The sequence below is a fragment of the Camelus bactrianus genome, chromosome 11, assembly GCF_048773025.1.
Source record: "Camelus bactrianus isolate YW-2024 breed Bactrian camel chromosome 11, ASM4877302v1, whole genome shotgun sequence".
NCBI classification, from domain to species: Eukaryota; Metazoa; Chordata; class Mammalia; order Artiodactyla; family Camelidae; genus Camelus; species Camelus bactrianus.
This window is the reverse complement of record NC_133549.1, coordinates 2,694,320-2,701,504: the sequence shown is the minus strand read 5'-3', so window position 1 is coordinate 2,701,504 and position 7,185 is coordinate 2,694,320.

The window sequence follows — 7,185 nt, the reverse complement described above, 5'->3', positions numbered from 1 at the left end:
AAGATCATCCAGGGTAAGTGGCTGGAAGGCAGATGGGTTGGAGGGCTTACCCTCCTTCAGGCTGAGACAGAGACACCAAGGTTTATTGACAAGCATGTAGCTGAAGTGGTTTATTTAATACTTTGCTTCCTTGATGAATTGGATCTCTTGAAATTGTTTATGTCTGGCTTATCTTCCCCTCTCTCCTCTGCCTCAGGACTTCTCCTCGTAAGTAGTATGAATTCAGCCTGAGCTGATTCAGGAAAATCAGAAAATAAAAAATTAGCCCACACAAATGACTGCTTAGTCCTTGTAATTCAGTACTTCCTAAAACTCTCAGAAATGCAAGGAAGGTGTGTTACCTCGGGGACTGAGTGCATTTGAAGAGTGAGAAATGTTAAGTGTGATCTGGTAAAGGCGAAGGCTCTATAGACAAAGATCCGGATTTGGATCCTGGCTCCATCAAGCACTGGAAACATGACCACCTAGAGCCTCAGTTTCTTCATGTGTTAAATGGGCTGATGGGGCTCACCTCCAAGTGGTCAGGTCAAAATGAGATGGTACGAGTGACTCTCAGGCATATTGCTTGGCAAAGTGCTAGTTGCTCTTGCTGCTTTATAATGTCTTCTTAGGTAATTCCGTTGTCCATTGGCTTGAGAATACCTCCTCATTTGATTTAAGAAAAATAGCATGCCTTAAGAATTTTAAAAATAAGGAATGAAGATTTACTGATTAATGCTGGGTGTATTTTTATAGGTCATTTATTAAAAAAAAGTAGGAGTTCTCTAAAGAGAATTTATTCAGTGTGCCTAGAATATGATTCAGTTAAAAATGATTTTCCTTTAAATACTTTTCAGAAATTTTCTGTGATATTTTTCATGAAAAGTACTTGAAGATTTCTGAGGAGGTTTTACATTTAGAAAAGTTTATTCTTGTAACAATTGACACATTAAATAAATGATTCAAACCCTGGACAGCATAAAGCCCTGGCTTTTTTTTTTTTAATATATATAATTTTGGTGGTTAGTTCTATGACATTTTATTGGGTAGAATTATCTCCCATTTCCATTTTACAGGCAGAGAAGATGAGTCATACGATACTCACTATACAAGAGAAGCAGAGGCTGATTAATTTGGGCAGAAGAGTAAAAGGGTGTGGAGAAAACAATCCTTGACTCGCAAACTGGACGCATTCTGTGGTGCTGTGCAGCTGAAACGGATTTGATTTTGCTTCTGGGTTGTACTATGTTTCGGCCCATGTGCCTGGAAATGTCTCTCGGGCAAAGATGCTTATTTAAGAAGGTTGTCATTGTAAATGTTCTTAAGAGGATTAAACAAATTCCACAGCAAATAAATGAACATGTTTGGAAGGTTTTCCACCCTCATGTAATTTCCAGAAAACAGACATGATTCACTTGCTAAACCAAACACACAGGTACAATAATGAGCCTGGCTCACATGACTGGACAGCACGGAGGGAGCCTCATCTATTGGCGTGGGTTACGCTGCAGTAACTGCACATGAAATTTAATTAGAATTTATTTACAGCGAGTGCTGCTTCCGCGTTTTTCTCCCCAAAGTAAGGAAGCGCCCTCCTTGCCCAGCCATTAGTCTGCAGATCCCCGCGGCTCACACACTCCCCTGCTCATCAGGAGGCTGATGGAGCCAGTTTGCTTAGACACACTTAGCTACACTCGCAGCGGGGATCATCAGTCTCTTCTGTGTGTTGATCTCCACGTGCAGGGGAGAAAATCGACTTTTGCTGCCGACGAACGCTAATTGACTACCAGTTGTTTCAGAGGGACTGTGATGTTGAAAACTGGTGTCCCATTCATTTTTATATGTTGGATGCTGACAAATTTCATGGCAACACCTGCACGGTAAGTACACCCACCAGAGAGGGTGTCGGAGTTTGAATCTGTGTGTTTTAGTATTCAGATCCTGGCACTGGTCAGTTTTCAGTGTTCTCGCTGGGTTTGGGAGACTGTTTCTTGGAGCGATTTCTTTGGCTTCCAATAAATTTGCAAAGCCGTCTCCTTCAGTCGATTTCTGATGAGTTGAGTTGGGAGGGGCATGTAAAATTGGGGCGGGCAGAGAGGTGCAATGAAAACTAGCCACCATCTGGTTACCTTTCATTTTTTGTGGGCCAAAAATGCTTGTCTTCTTTTCTTTTCTCCTCCATCCATCCCTTCAGGTCAGGGAGTCGTCTTCAAGAATTTCTTCCTAAAATGTAAAGTAATGATGAAGGCAGTGTGTTTCTGTGGTTGATTTCATTTGACTTGCTTTCATTGTTAAAGATTTTCTGGTGAGGTTCTTATGAGCTCTTAAAAGCTGGAAGAGCAGCAATACCAAGGAGAGAAAGTCAGAGAAACGAGTCAGCGGCCCCTGTGAGGTCTAGGGGACGAGGGCAGGAGGTGGGGCAGAGGCAGCACCGTGGCCTCCCCTGCAGCCCTGAGGGCAACGTGCGCATGTAAAGCCAGCGTCTCTTGTCACCATGTGTTCTAACAGGACTCCCACTAAAGGAATGCGAGGAGATTTGGGGAGGCCTTACCTTTTACCCTCTTGCCAAACATCTTTAATGCTGACTGTATTTATTCAAGATGACACAGAGATCACCTGCAGAGTGTGAGGAAGCGGTGCTTGCTTCCTGTCTTGCCCGCCCCAGGCTCACTCATCAGACACCTGATTCTTGCAGGCACTGCAGTGCCCGTTGGGGGGAGCTCTGCTCCTGGGGGTCTCTGCTCCTGTGGGGGGAGCTCTGCTGCTCGAGGAGCTTGGCACGGGACTGCTCACATTGGAGCCGGTCGCACCATCGCTGATCACACTCCAAATGGTGAGATGAGCCTTTTGTGTAAGTAGTAGAGGTGGGATCCAGAGTCTTCCTGTGTCTAAGGAGTTCTGCAGTAAAGCCAACTTGGAGGAAAGAAAGAAAATGCCTACTGTTCCATGACTGTGTCCTAAGGGTATAAAGCTCACTGTGGAGCAGACGTGAGATGTCATTCAGTAAATACTCTGGGGTCTTGACTCTGACTTGTCTTAAATTTGGCATTCTCATGTTATTTCTCTTAAAATATGTCTAAGCAATCATTTTTGTGTGATGGTTATGTGTGCGTAAGTGTCCTGAAGAAACTGTTGTGGATGGAAGTGTGGGCATCAGTGGTACCAGAAGGCCTGGTGGCCCTGGGGGCTGCCCGAGCTCCACACCATTTGTTACCAGCAGTCTTTCAGATTGCATCTTATTCCAGAGCTCATCGGGGCTCCCATCTCTCACTACGTGTCTTGAGAGAATATTTGTTCAGAGGGGAGGGGATGGGGTGCTTCCAAGTTTGGGTTCTGGGTTCCCTGTCTAAAGGTGGCACTGGCACAAATCATTTATTCATGGAGTAATGAAGCCCCCCAGTCTCGTGGATAATTGGGACTCCCTGTCCTTCTTCATGTTAGGAGCTGGAGGGCTTGGGTTAGGCCCCCAAAGCTGTTTTTTGGTGAGATTTCAGCCCTATCACACCACCTGGGTTGTCCCGTTTCAGTCACATGACTTTGATTTTTGCAGGTAGGTGTGAATCCTGGATAGTGCCTGGGACTTCCAGGTTTCCCCTACAGTAGGGACACTGAAGAAAGTTCACCCCATAAGGTGTGTTCGGGGGCCTCGAGGACAAGTAGGGACCCACAGACAGATGTCTGGATGGGTGGCGATCAGGCCCGAGTCTTGGAAGAACAGAGATTCCATTACTGTTTTAACAGTGAAATTGAAGGAGTAATTCTGGAAGGTCTGATGCAACTGAGATTAAAATTATTATATGGTTTTTATTGTTAGCAGGAGTGGTTTTTAACCCTTAGACCCAGTCCCCCCTATTTATAATAAATATTTTGTAACCTTTCTTTTCTTGTGCCCGGAAGTGAACGTCATAGAAAATGTAACCTAACTATAAATATGATAAACAAATAGGTAGATGGAAAGATGTGGTGTCTAAATTCTTATATTATGGGGTATTTTATATTCTATGCTAATTAGTGACCTCTCAGGACAAAAGGCACAAACAAAGGGAGTCACTTCTAATAAACTATTTTTCCAAGCATTACCTAACTGGGAAGAAAGTGGCTTCAGAATGTTAGAGCACCTCCCATGTCCCCGGGGAAATCTCCTTGTCAGAGTTACACTTGCTGATGGTGTCGTGTGCTAAGTGCAAGCAAATGCGGTTCGGAAGCTGCCCGGAGGCTGACTCCGGGGATTCCTTCTCCGTCGCAGCTGTGAGGGAGCCTTGTCTTTCCTGACCACACCCACAGAGGCGATTTTGAATCTCTTAAAACTGCCATACCAGTGTATATCACAACCCTCACAAGATACGTTGAATAAAGTAGAAAACTTTAAGTGTCTCCTTTAGGATAGAAATAGGGTATAAAAGAAATAAATTAAAAAATTCTAGTGCCCGAATAAGTGCTACATTTCACTGGCTGCATTATAAGGTTAGAAAACTTCATTACCGCTTTACATACCACATCATGTAGTTAGATTTTATTTATCTTTTTTTCCCTAAAAAAAACACAATCATTTGATGAGTTCTTGTGTCAGAGGTGAGGAGCAGAGAGCAAGTGTAAAACCGGGTTCGTGGTGCTGGTTAGTCTAAGACCATCTTCGTCACTGAGCTGATCATCTTTACTCATTTTACTGTACTTTTTGGAATCACCTTCTCACTTGGAAAAACCCCTGTGTCAGTTGGATTTGCTAGTAAAACAATTATTTTCTTACCTAGAACATCAGTGATGTTTTCAAGATGATAAAAAAAATTTGCCCATGGCATTTAAACAGTTGCTTGTTCTCGTAACTCAAGGCTCACGGTCTCGTATTTGTCACAATTGGAGAACTGTGTTTTCTTTGTGCAAATTCTCATTGCTTTGGTGACGCAGGGACACTTGTCCTTACTGGATGGAGTATGATAGTAGTTTTTTGCATTCTCTCCCTAAATCTGGAGTCCTGTGTTATGTTTCCTGTTAACTTAAAAAATAGGAATATTGTTATTTACCTAAATATCTAACCTCACACCAGTGGTGCATATCAAATTGGTCCAAATAGGAATTCCAATGTTAAATGAGACAGTAATTTCACAACCCACTTTTCCAAAAATTTGGATTGATGGTTCAATTATACCAGGGACATTAGCTGTTTTAATTGAATCAATCATTGCTTTCTTCAATAAAATTTTCCATTCTATCTGCTCTTTTGGTTTATTGTTCTTCAGTGTTTCATTTGCTTCCTTTCCCAAAAATATATGATTTTGGCTTTTGTCATTGAATACCCTTACTGGTTTTGCTACCTCATGCTGGAGAGGAAGGCTTGTGACTGTTTTATAGTCACTGGTTTCATGGTTGTATGAGTGCTTAATGCCACGTTGCAGGGGTGTGGAGACCTAATGAATTGTGTACATAAAAGGCTTAGTCTACACTGAGTGCAGGGTTAGTGTTCGCAGCCCATGTCATCAGTATCATAATTAATCCATTACAATCATTCTCTATTAATCAGTGTTTTCCTTCTAACGTCTCCAGGAGAGGAAATGTAGTAGTCTAAATGCAAATCTTTGCCAAACTTTCAGTCAATTCAAAACCTTTAAAGCTTTGCTGTCAATAGGACTGTGTGCCTACTATCCCTAATTCTGCTCCTCCTGACCCCGGACGTGGTCTCCACGGCTGGTGATCCATGAGACACTGGATTCTTGATCCCATGGCTCTGTGTGTTCTGAGACATCTGGGGACTTCAGCACTGTTTTAGGGGCTTTGGGTCCCACCTCTTCATAGCATTGCTGAGATGAGATCTGTGGGTTCACCCTCATTCTTGAGTGTATTGTGCATTTTTTCTAGAACCAACACACGCCACCGTGGCAGCACTGCTTTGACCACGTGCTGGGGCAGCGTGTGCTTCAGTTCTTGGGTTTAAATTTTCTGTTCTAATTTCTATAATGGGGTATATTGACAGATACACTCCATGTAAACAGAAGCTCTGTGGGGTTTTCAGCAACTTCTAAGAGCATAAATATTCCTGAAGCAGCTAATCTTCCTCCCAACAAGTGAGGAGCAAGCCGGCAAGTCCTGGGTGCCTGTGGCAGCCAAGCTGTGCAGCCCAGGCTGCTCACCGAGGAGCAAGGAGAAAAATCTTAAAAACCTACTTCCATGCTGTCTTTCACAGAATCTCAGAAATGAACGTTTTAATATATAAAGAGGGGTGATTTTTTAAAATAAATTTTTTATTTTTTTCCTTTTTCAGTTTTATCAGGTAGAATTTTTACAGTTCAACGTCACATACACATATTGCATGTAAATACATGTATAGAGCATACTGCATTTTTTAGTTTACATATATGTACTAATTATTGTTTCTAAGAACAGATTAGAGCTTTAGATTTTTAAAATTAGTTACCAGAGGAATAAGGACATCTACAAAATAATAAACAGTATATGGTAATCCAATCACAAAGGACAGTCAGATGTGCTTGCATATATTCAAGAAATCAAAACAATATTTAGTTCATTTGTGGTCTTATTATTATTGCTATTAATTTTAGATTCCACATAAATGAAGTCATATGGCATTTTTCTTTCTTTCCACCCCACTTCACTTAGAATGACAGTCTTCAGGTCCATCCATGTTGCTGCAAATGGCATCTTTTATGGCTGAGTAGTATTCCATTGTATATATGTATCACCTCGTCTTTATCCAGTCATGTGCTGATGGACATTTGTGTTGTTTACATGTTCCTTGTTCTATGTCCCTTCTGGCAACAATTACGGATTTTAAATATTTTCCAACTTAAAATCCTTCCTGAAGGAGATGTGGTAACTGGAATCAAAAACAGTTACAGCACAGGGTTGTTTGTGATGGGCCCTGGGGGCTTGGTAGAAAGGTTGGCAGAAAGGATTTCAGATTCTGATCAAATGAGTCCTCCTCTTGTAGCCCTGCTGACCGCCTCTCTACGGCCTGCCCTACAAGTCAGACCAGTCCCTTTTGTGAATCCTACTGTATTGTGCACAAATTTTGTCCAATTGGTGTCATCCAGTAGGGACCTTAAGTGAGGCACCCAAGCTCCTGTGTTGGTTTCTTCCATCAGCCCTTAACTTCCTTGGGAGCCAGGACAGTCTCATTGCCCCAAGGATCCCTAATGCCTAGTGAGATGCCTGATAAAGCTGGTACTTAACGAGCACATGGGTCAAATGGAA